Here is a 12237-nt window from a genome sequence, read left to right as displayed (position 1 = left end):
TTAAAATTCCCCTCAAACCATTTACTTTTTTGGGCATATTTGTTTTGGTGAATGGTTAATTCATTAACTGGCCTTCTCAAGGAAACCAGATACCCCATATTTTTAGCAGTATTTGAGGCAAGTAAGGATTGGGCGTAAGGATCGGGAGTCAAACCTGCAACCAGGGCGATGAGGACTGTAGCCTCAGTTCATTGGGCACTTGCTCCACCAATTGAGCCAAACCAGAGCCTTACAGAGCCAGAGCCTTACCTCAAAATACCATTTAAATACTCATTTACAATAAAACTAAAGCAAGAAAAAAAAAAGTTTAACATTTTCATTGTTCTGACTGTTCCAAGTGTTAATAAGAAGGCATGCCTTATAGCTGCCTGACAGAGTGACTCAGTCTACTGGTAAACATGTCAGATACTCATTGTAATATTAATGGGAGCTACAGGGCTGTTTAGACCTCCTCCCGCATGTGTTCATTGAGTGGCTCTGCTGATTTGTAGAGAGGACAGAAAAAGGATTTGGTATGACAGCAAATTTTTATGATTCTAATGGTTTCCTGACCTCAATCTTCCCTAATCATTTTGAAGCCTGGACAAAGATGATCTGGGTATAGATTATGTTTCTAGCACAACACGTGGCACAGGGACAAATAAAATAGACAAAGCAGCCATGGTCGTATTGTATTCCGTGCTTTTGATTTCTCAAAGGACATGCACATTTATCTTCTAATGAATGGAGGAATCTCAGATCTACACTTGGATTTGTTTACCATCCCATTCCTTTGTCTCCCCAGAGATTTTTTTCCCAGGAATCCTGTGGCTGCATTTGGGGGGTTTAAAGGATGAAAAAGAGGGAAAGAAAAGCCCATTGGTTTCAGCGCCACAGAAACAGCATCCAGAGCCAAGCTGTCATCCCACTTGGATTAAGGGTCCTTCAGTGGTGGCTGCTGAGCTGCTAACATGGTGTCCTACCCTTGGTTGGGGTGTGTTAGGGGGGGGGGTTGGGGGTGGAGTGGGGAGGTAAGGGCATTTGAAGGCATGGCCTAAATAAGACCTCGAGGTCAGAGAGCCTCCTGAGCCATAGCAAAGCCACTTTGTGTTTCCATGTCAACTTTATTCATGAGCTGACAGCTAAGTGTCCCCCATCTTTCCTGTTGATTCAATCACTGTTGCATCATGGGCTGTGGCGACAAAGATAATCTACGCCTTCGTCCTGCTTATCTCTGCAGAACCTCGGTTCAACAACTGCACAAGATGCCGCGTTGAACAACAGGCTGGTGAGAGTTGTAAGGCTTGTGGTGGAATTCTTGGCAAGGCAACGGCTTTAAATCTTGGATGTTCTGAGCAGAATAAGAGCTTTGGAGACGTATTTGTTGTGCTATTAGACACCACAAGTGGGCTGCATCGCAGTGCCAACAGAAAGTGGGATGTTGGGCAGAGTTTTTATTTAAGCGCTATGCAAATAGGAAGAAGATGGAGGCTTGAAACAGTATAAAGAGCATTCAAGTGCACACTCTTACTGAATTCTCTTTAATTTTGGCGAGCCTACTCCCTGTCAGTGGAGCACTGCCCACCTCCTGTTGTTTTCAGGACAGGATAGGGAAGCAGTGGTCCTTGTAATGTGCTGCCACTAGGCCACCAACCACCCCTCCAACATCTGCTGCCCATTCAAAGCTGGCCAGTGCTTTAACAGGCCCGAGGCACTTGTGCGGTAGCAAGAACTGCCTCCCCAGCTCTATTTAGCAGGAACTACTGTGTGTTCAAACAGAAACTCAAACACCCAAGCTTCTTTTGGGGATCTCCTCAGACATAACCCCTGCATCGCCCCCCCCCCCCCCTGCAAAAAAAAAAAAAAGAACGAGATGAGAACAGCCGCCTGCTAGTACAGACAGAGAATACAGACCCCTTTTGTTCCCCCTGCCCCTTCTCAGCGTCAACCGAGGTACACAATCCACCCCTCCTCCCTCCTGCAACCCTGAGAGCCTCCAAACAGTCCCACTTTTCCCGTCCCTCCCTCCACTTCAGATCATCTTAGGGAGATTCAGAAAAAACACATCTCAAGACTCATCTTTATTGGTACGTATGCAGGCACTGAAATTGAAGTTGACTGGGAGTCAGATCTAGTGGTACATGGAGAAAGTTAACCTGTCAGGTACTCTACTGAGGGTATAGAAGGAACGTTAGACCCACCACATTATGCTCCATTATCCCAACCTCCCACTTCAAAAGAGGGGCGCTTTACTGTCATTCCCTGCTAGTGGGGTTGGACAGAAAAGAGCATCTCTAAATGCTTTGTTCTCACTAAGGGCTGTAATAACATGACATGGGCGGTAATAGTAGCGTTCCCTAGGCAACAGTGAGTGATTGAGCTTGATGACTGTCATGGTGTGAAGCTCAGGAAGGATGATTTGGTCACAGTGGGCCGTCAAGGGACATCAGCACTGACCGCTACTAAAACACCATCTGTCCACTTTACCTGCTTCCCGAAATAACACAGCCTACAGTGTAACATTACAGCGATCACATTTGAACAATACAAAATCTGTGATAAATTAAGCTTGAGGGAGCTTTTTCATTAAGAATTTACATGATGATTATCATGCATGGTCTTTTTTTTTTTTTACTTTCAAAGTCATAGAAGAGAAAAATCGACCTCAAAGAAAGAACTGATCCACAATTTAAAATTGTTTGATTTGTCTGACCAGTTGGGGGGAAAAAAACTCCTTATAATGCAAAAGACAGCTAATTAAATATTAGAAGATAAGCAAAACATTGTGGTCATTTTGGTTTTCAAAAAACAACTCATTTAATGCGAACTGAAATTTCCATTGATCAGCCTATCAGTGAAACAGCAAATATTTTCAGCTCTACTAAGGATACAACCTAAAGCTTTGAAACCATCTGAACAAAATAGGATTATTTCTGTGTTTTTCATTCAATTCCATTTCTCTTTGTTGATTTAGTTTGTCCATCTTCAAATAGCAAACTTGAGGAACTCATCAAAGCTTATCGCAGCAACCACGGTTTAAGAAACCTTCGATCACTATCACATTATATGGTGATTGTTGAATTATTGTCATAATTAAATAAGACGTTTTTTTTGCAATAATAACAAGATATTTTCATTTGAATATGACATACCCTATCACCTCACAATTAGAAGAAACTACTTTGTTGTAACTAAAAACAACACCAAATACAATCTGTTGCTGCAGAAAAAAAATAGTGCCACCAAGTCTTTGTACTGTATCTAATTATTTGATCGATCAGTCTGAATCTAACTTTGCGCAACACATAAGCAACCTCATTTTTCTTCCTCACCTGTCACCATCCACTCTTGATAATATGATACAGGTCTGGTATGTAAACAGCAACAGTTGTGGCTGTATGGAGAGGATTCGCAGGAACGTGTCGATCCCCATTAGAGCTGCTGCCTAACTGAGTGTGAAACTCTAATTGCACCCACCAGCTTGCAACCATCCAGACCCAACTCACACACAGAGAAAGTGAAACCTGTGTGTGAGTGTGTGTCTGTGTGCGTGCACGTGTGTGTGTGTGTGTATGTAATGAACATGCATGTCCTTCTTTGCATATACTCCTGTGCCTCTGCATACATTTCTCCAAATTACAACAAAGGCGAGTGTTCGAGCAGCCGTGAAGCAGGAAGGGGGGAGGTGGGGACCCTGTTCCCTCAGTGGTAGTCTAATGAGGGGCTCATCAGTCCCAAAATGAGATGAACATGCCAGTGACAAGGAGGTCCAGGCCATGTCGCTGTGCTGTACTGCTGTGTGTGACTGGCCCACTGGGACAAGACTCTCTCATTGCGTTGACACTAATAGATAGTCATGGACCCCAGAGACTCAGCCTCATCACAGCTGAGCAGCACATAGCGCTTCTATTCACCGTTGCTTCTACTCAGGACGAGCGCACACATCTGAAGAACACAATCATTCAGTCTATCAGCTGGAGAGAGCTGTGATGACATCGCTGCCGCTCTCCAAAACAAATTACTGCAGAACTTCAGAAAAGGAAAATGAGAGTAGACTTCATGATTTGTAATTTAGGTTCCTAACATCCGACCAGTAGTGACGCGCTACGGAGTAGTTTAATGAGAGATTGAGATTCAGTTCACGGCATCAATCAATTATGTGCAGTTTGTCACAAAGAGGGATTTTACACAAACTCCAAGCATAATAGCGAGAGGAAATACAAGCATTCCTTGATACATTGACATAATTGTCCATTATGATTCACAGACCGGCACAGTAGTTCAACCTCGACCTAAACACATGTAGCTCATCACTCAGTTTACCACTAAGCTGTGGCAATCCAACTTCAGATGTAACCTTGAACAGAGTGGTTGAGATGAGCTCACTAAACTGTTGGCTTGTTATAAACCAATCGACTGCTGAAACTATTGATAAAGCCTTCATTATTGATTAACCTGTCGACAGGTTTTCTGTGTATCAATGAAAATGCGCAGTTGACAATTTCCCACAGCTTATGGTGATGGAAGTTCCTTGATTCCTTGAGAGAGAGAGAGAGAGAGAGAGAGAGAGAGCAACATTTGCCAAATATACCAAAGTTATATTTCAAAGGTTGGTCTTTCTACTCCATAGAAATGTCTTCTTTCATACAGCCTGTCTGCTTCAACAGTCCCATTCTCTGGCCTGACCTGCAGTCTGTTGAAATCATTCTGATGTTCTCATCTTTGCCTACATCAAAGAGACATTTTATCGGTAAAAACAATTCACAAAACTCAGCCTCTCAGGTTGAACAGGGTTCCTCTGAGAAATGATGTCATCAACATCAGCGCAAGTGACACACAGCAACCTTGTCTGTCCATGAGACACTTTGTCCCATCCTGTGGTTGGCGGAGTTCACAAAGCCACAGACGGCAGCTCACAGAGGAGCGTTGATCCATTCTTCACAGAATAGTCAACGTGTTTCTGCGGCCCACGGGGTGAAATAAGTGGCATTTTCCCTCCAACACCCAAGCTTTTCCCATAGCCCCCTCAGCCTGGAGATGCCCGCCACTGGTTGGTTTTAGGTCAGCGGTGTGTGTGTGTGACTGACTGGTGTTTTGCACAATAACTCCAGCCAACGTGTGTCATGATAATCCCTTAGTTATGCAAATCTCTCCTTGTGCCGTTTGTGCTGAGGGTGAAAGTAAAGATGGCAGCACAATGTAGGTCACTATCTTGTCCCTGATTTCTCCATGTTGGTCAAAATGAGCCTGAAATGTCCTTGCAGATGAGATCTCCGGTGCTCAGGCTACTTCCTGACTTAGCGAGATGACTGAGAAGACGAGAAAAAGGGCACACAAAAAAAACAGTCCAGGACATGCATACGTGAATTGGTGTCAAACAGTTTACCGCCTATTTCTATATCAATGAAAACTGGCCATAAGGCAGGGATTGGGGGATATTGTTATCTTCTTACACAGATTAACAATAGTCTGCCTGGAGCGAATAAACATTACTAGAAAGTGTGTCAGCCCTTTCATTGAGTAGTAAGAGTAGACAATAAAGCATAGGGTCATTAGCATTGCATTAATTTGGCTATGTGAGCAAGCAGGGAAAGTGTGCAGCCCCTGCATGTTTGTATGAGAGAGAGAGAGTGTCTGCAGATGAGAAAGGAGGGGTGGGGGGGTGTTGTGTTGTTGCATGATGGTGAGTTCCCCCCTTGACCGAAGCTTTGACCAAGACAGAGGGAGGAGGAGGGGGTTGTAAGTAGAGGATTTGGGTGGGAATGTGGTGTTTTCTCTTCTTCTATTTTTCCAGAACAGTACTTGTTTTGGCTTGTATAATCAATGGCATGGGATGAGATGTACAGTACAGTCGGTGAGTCTCTGAGGGCCTATCACCATCAGATTGAGTGTGATGATAAAAGGGGAAATGGGACTAAACAAATTGAGTGGTCAGACAAAACGAGACGGAGTTGTCATGAAAATATGGAGGGAATTAAACATGTGGGGAGCAAATCAGCTTATAGAACATGAGGGATTTTGTGGGGGTGGGGGCAGCAATTTCATCAAGAGAGGAGGAGAAAAAAAACAAGTTAAAAACACTAGATCTACGTCTGTCTATTCGCTTATCAGTCTGGAAATGTGAAGCAAAGGACCGATCATATGACAGGTTCAGAATGAGGGCAAGTGACAGTGATTTCTCCCAGCATCCTTAGAGACACGCACTATACTCAAGCCTTGATTTGACTGTCACATGCGCATGCTTGTTGTATAAACGAAAAGCTGCAGGCTCAAGCGTAAAGATGCATTTTGTCGTTGAATGCATATTTTTGAAAACAACCTCTTGTCTCAGCGTCAAAAAAAGCTGGAGGCTAAAGAAAACAGGTCCCTCTCTGTCAGCCTCCCAGCATCACTCTCCACAAACTCCTGACAGAGAAACTGCAAAGCTGCACAGCACGTGTTATTAGGATCGGTATCATTCCGCTCACCTTACCTCCTCCCTCAGCGGAGCCAAACACGAAGCCTCTTCTGTGTCTTAAGTCCCCTGCGTTGGAGCTACGCCGTGTTTATTTACGTGGAGTCCTTCTTCATCGGCGCCGAGCCCTCCCGCACTTGTCTCCTCAGCCACAGTCACTGGTCCTCTCTCCCACCACTTCACACAAACACACACGCACACACGCAGGCGGGGGCGCGCAGCATCACTCCGGGGCGTGCGCACGCCCACTGCGCGAGCTGCAGCGCCGCTGCCGATGTATGGCGGCCTCGAGACACGAAACAATTCCAGCAAATTGTTATCCAAATAGACACGGTTATAGTGCTTCAGCTCTCTAAAGGCTCAAAACCACAGATGGACAACAGCTGGTGGGTTTTTTTGAGGATAAAAAAAAATCCAAAAGTTGTTTTGTAAATGCACACCAATGCTTCTGTCCTGCTTTTTTATCAGCAGGGAGTGGCTTTTTAAATTTGTCTTTGTATTATTTTTAAATCTAATAAACGTGGATAAAGGTTTAATATCCACACTATTTCATTAATCGAACTTGCAAAAAAAACTTAAATAGTTCCAAACGAAAACAAACCAAGACTGCAATTAGTCCAACATAAAAGAGTTGTAACCTTAAACAGGGAACGTCATCCAAGCTAATACAAATATTTGAATGCCCTGCTACGTCATCATTCGAGTCTACAAGCAGGATTGCACTCATACAGTAGCATCATGTGGGATCAAGCAAAACCCTGCTGAATAGAGGCCATGTGACTTAAAAAGTGACATTTTCCCCTCACTAAAGTCTGCTGCTTGTCATGCCCTGCTCTCTCTCTCTCTCTCTCTCTCTCTCTCTCTCTCTCTGTGCATGTTACAGTCATGCATTATCTCAGGCTTAGCAGTGCTAGCCATCTGCAGCCATAGAATCAAACAGTAAGGCGCAAGGGACGCAGTTATTAGTCTGATAAGACTGGTTTGGCAAAAAGACAAGACTTCTGGTTTGAGTTGCCATCCACAGCCTGGTTGGCTGAGATTAGCTAACATTAGGCTGTGGCACAGATTTGAAGCAAGATGATTAACAGTGCTGTGGATTATATTTTTTATGGAAATCAGCCAAAGTGCAGTTAATTAAACAAAGTCTAAAAAAAAAATCACCCTTTTGAAAGGTAAATCCTTTACTCCTCTACACAAAACTCATTTGCTTCTATTCTCTGTTCACTTTAAATCATTTTATGAAACATTTCTCTTCCTCCCATGACAGTGAAACATGACAGTTGACATGCAGCCAAGGTCATTTGTTGGAGGTAATCCCCTAGTGTTAAAAGCACCAGTTTTCCCTCATCATCATCTGAAGGAGTCTAGGGGATTCTTACCCACATCTGCCAATAGTACCACACAGGGAAGTATTGTAATTGTCCTAGCCTTTCATTTCAGACCGCCTCCAGATATGTCTGCATACCTCTTGAATCTCATTAAAATGTTCTTTTAATTTCCCTCATGCATACTATTGGTAAAATACTCTGAGGGATTTCCAGAAGTTTCAAGGATACAGCACAGTTGAGACAGAGTGAAGCACTTGCAAAGTTGCAAAGTAAATCATGTGGGTTCTTTGTGCTGAGATGTAAAATGCAGAGCAGACATCTTCTCTTCCTCACTGCTGGTAACTTCAATTATCACGCTTCTTACTGGAGAGGTTTCTTGAAGTCCTCTGCTTGTCGGGATTTAAAACTTCACAAATTGTGTGACGATTTCTCAGAAAAGACAGAGTCATCACTTGGCCTGTCTTCTTTTTAATTATGTTATTGAAAACCAGTAACAAATTATAACAGCAGCAAGGCAACCATGAAATGACGTGATGATAAAAGGAACACATATCAGCAGGCTCATAATCAGAACTTACAGCATGAAGAAAAATAAGTATTGTATTATTCCTTTTTTTTTCACCTTTGTCGCAGTGACATTTTGGAATTAAACACTGCATATTCTATCTCAATATCTGCAGCTCACTCCAAAACTAATTAAGTGCTAATGAGCTGGGTTTATCTGCTGCAGCTTACTGTGAGGTGTAATTTAGCAGCAGCCACCCAAAGGATGAACAGCAGCACGACAATACAGAAGAGGGCACAGAGAACCTGTAAGAAAAAAGAAAAAAAAGAAACCTCCTCAAGATCTGTTCCCGACACAGATCAGATGGAGAGACGTGTTTATATTCAGAGTCTGGAGGTCTGGCCTGTAGGTGCAAAAGAAATCACATTAGTGATGTGATTACTGCTGGGGGACGAGTTCATGAATCAGATCAGATGTGTTTACATCAGGGGAGGATGCATTTCCTCTCTGTGTGCTGCTGTGTAATTACATTATGACTGTTCTTTATCGAGTGGAAGCAGCCTTTGCTGGCTGTCTAACCCTGTTTTCACACAGGGAGCACAAACATGTCATGAATCCAGTCAACACAGCTCAGGGAGCAGACATGGAGCACCTGCGTTTTAGAAAGTAGAGCTCATTTTTCAAGTTATCTGGAGGAATTGTTTGTGTATGATCAACAATGTCAACAACAGATAAAAACTGTAATCAAAATGTTATACCAGAAATCAATTCGAAATCACTTTGTGCAGGATAAGGCCTCATTAACCAGTAACAGAGTATGTTGGAGAAACAGCCAATTAAAAAGACCTTTCTTTCCGATGACAGGTACAGCCATGGTCACTGATACAGCACAGCGTTTTGGATGTCTGGATCTCCTGATGCATGAGTCAGAACATGAATCCACTCTGTAAGAAAATAGCCGACCAAATGTTCAGGGAGTACACACGACAGGTGAGTGAAGTAATTATTGAAAGATTAAACATTTGGTGTATTGACTATACAAAAAGGTGGATAACATGCTTGGTGTAAGTGGATAACTATATTGTGTCTGAACCAAAGAGGATGTGAAATGTGCACACTTAATGAAATGTTTCTTAACCTTCAAAAACAAATAATTTAAGTTCTATGCCTTCTCTCAGAAGATGTAAACGTCTTGGTTACAAACATGTTCCTTCTCTTTGCAAGATACATGTCTACAGTGACAGATACACGTTTAGATGTTTCCTGTAATAAGCAGAACACTTCGAACTGTTGAAGCTTCTGAATCTAATGAGTCTGGCTATCATTTATAGATTTCAAGCAGATTCATCCAGAGATGAGAAGAGCTCCCTGCAGTATCTGTGGAAGTTCAGATCATGAACTATGTTAAAATAACTTAAACAGTTTAGCTAATAGTTGATATGGACGGCACAAGATAAAAGAGTTAAAACATCATTCACTTGCGCATTCTTGATGCATTATTTGTGAAATCTGTGACATTTACTGCCATATTTAATCTGCTTCTCCATGAGGTGTTCAGTATATACAGAGGAGAATGCCTCAGAGTAACACAATGTATATAGCTGTTTGCTGCTTGACTAGTTCCAACATCCTAAAGCACTTGGCATTAAAAGTTGAGTTAATATAACTCAAGTCAGTTGCTAAAGAATAACCTGTTTAAATTGATTAGATTAAAATAAAGCACATAAACAAACACACAAATTTAGACCAAAATATTAAGTAGATGTCACGGTAAGAGCTGACAACAGAGACGCCATAAATATATCAAGCATTTGTCTTGATCTGGATAAAAGATGTCAACCAGTCGAGGGATGATAGTGGCAATAATGATGATACCCCTCTGATTTTTTTGGGCAACCTTCGCTGAACCTGCCAGCCTCCCACACCCACGATGGAGGGCCGACGGGGAGGTAGGAGGTCGCGGCGACTGTAAAGAACTTTTATGTTACTTCAAATTAACACAGTTTACAATAGATACACTATAGACAATGAAAAGATTTATAATATCAGTGCGACTAAGAATACAACTTCATTATTCTGTAGACTACACACAACTGCCTAAAAGATGCTTTAATGTGATATATAAAATAGGCAATACAAACTTATAAACGATTGAAATAAAGTTAGTGTTATTTGTAAGGGCAATGTCAACATGAATGCTGCTACTGTCAAATTGAAAAAACAAACTGTAAGGTGAGCCAAATATTCCAGCTCAAAAGGTTTTGAGTAGTAAACAGACATAGTTTAGAGTCTGCTTTAAACTATATATGTACAGTATGCAATATATGCAATACCTACATTTCTTTTAAATAACTGACCCTTACCAAACATGAAAACATCTGAGATGATAGAGACGGACGAGCTTTGTCGCTGTCAATATCGGAACATATGGGCGATAATCATCAATAGAATTATCATCATTAAATATAATTATCATAAAAAGCGCAGAACTGTTTGTCATTGCTCCGCACTCGCTCTGCGCCAGCTCTGCCACAAGTACAAACAAGCATTTGCAGCCTAAACTCGGCTGTCTTTATCTCTTTAAGTCTTAATGTTTATACTGTACCTATCTAAGAATATTGTTAAAGCCCAGATAGATAAATAGTTAGTCAGTCAGTCCTCTCACCATTTGGCTATATTCTTTTTAATCTAAATACAACTAAAACTGCCCAGAAGTAATATTTTTACACGATGTAAATCTAAGCCTCACTCATAAATTACTTGTTAAAATACCTAAACAAGCTAATGCTACTGAGGATCTGTCTGTATCAAACATCCTCCGCAATATCTATGAAATAAGATATCAATAAGAGTCTAATTTGTAGTTTTAAAATCCAATGCATATTGATGAAGCAGGTCTTGTTGGTGTGTAGCACATGTCCATCAGTATACTGTTTATGGCCTTTGTCAGGGTGAACATCACAATGCATTGCTAACTGCAGTTCTTAACTGTTTTAGATCAAAACAGTATGTTAGTGTTGAAAATTGGCCGTAGATTAACAGCAATTGCTTCAATGCAACTTTCAAATTGTTTTCTTAGTGCAAATACTCGTGATATCTTTCTGATATCGTGGTGCAATACCATCACACTATAGCCTAGATTAACATTACATGCATAATTTACCTCGACAGTGTCTCTGTCTCTCTGGATCACTTTGCTTGCTAATTTTGAAAAAGAAAAAAAGGTGCAAAATAACAGGAAGTGCTCGTCAACTAAAAACTGGCTAATTTTATTGAATTGGATTCACTAAAAAATTCTCTTAATTTAGAATTACATAAACACAAAGATCATATTTAATGCAACCAAAATAATACTGATACTAGCACGTGTGTTTTCATCCGACCCAGGCTGAGTACAGAACGAAGAGGAGCATAAGGATTTCTTGTTCACTTTTTAGTCTGCTGATAGATGAGTTGCTGCCACACGGGCAAATAATTGAATTTCCCTGTTGATAAATGTTATGATTTGGGAGATCTCATTTTTAACTTGCTAGATTAAAAAGTAGAAGTTTAAACTTCCTCTGAACAATCTGCACAAAATCACAGAACAGCAGCTCTCTTATGTGAGGCATCTGTGTTTCTAGTTGGTAAACACACAACAGATCAAAGTGTTTACCATATTCTAATTTCTATATCCAGTTATTCTCCACTTACTTCCTTTTTTACTCTGCAAAGCTGCTGAATTCCTGCTAAAATGGCCTCCCTTTGCTTCCTCCTTAGCCCCTACTTGACACGGTTTGTTTTGTCCTCTGTAACCAGTTCTGTGTTTTCATGCGTGTAAGCAGTTGGTGGAGAGCTGTGTCAGTGCACCGTGTTTATGCTGCAGGGAAATGTGATCCATCACTGGACAGGGCTGTTACCCAGTTGTCTGAGCATAGCCTTGCACAGTCATCTCATCTCACCTTCCACTCTTTTATGACAGGCAGCTCAGG

At 41.6% G+C, this 12237-nt stretch overlaps 1 protein-coding gene across 7 annotated transcripts in view; it reads right to left on the bottom strand.

Moving 5' to 3' along the window:
* The window catches only part of LOC306824939 (neuronal cell adhesion molecule-like), a 72702-nt gene extending 66037 nt beyond the window's left edge, over window positions 1-6665 (bottom strand). For 3 of the 7 annotated variants that reach the window (XM_079345357.1, XM_079345362.1, XM_079345359.1), the window contains exon 1: window positions 6447-6664. The gene's annotated coding sequence lies outside the window, so the exon portion shown is untranslated. Of the gene's footprint in view, window positions 1-6446 lie in introns of all 7 variants that reach the window. The other 4 variants (XM_079345360.1, XM_079345361.1, XM_079345363.1 and 1 more) reach the window with 2 other exon arrangements.
* Window positions 6666-12237: the final 5572 nt, after the last annotated feature.

Source organism: Symphodus melops, assembly GCF_947650265.1.
Source record: "Symphodus melops genome assembly, chromosome: 6".
In the NCBI taxonomy this organism is placed as follows: Eukaryota; Metazoa; Chordata; class Actinopteri; order Labriformes; family Labridae; genus Symphodus; species Symphodus melops.
The sequence above is the reverse complement of the archived record's forward strand: the minus strand, read 5'-3'. Positions and strand labels throughout refer to the sequence as shown.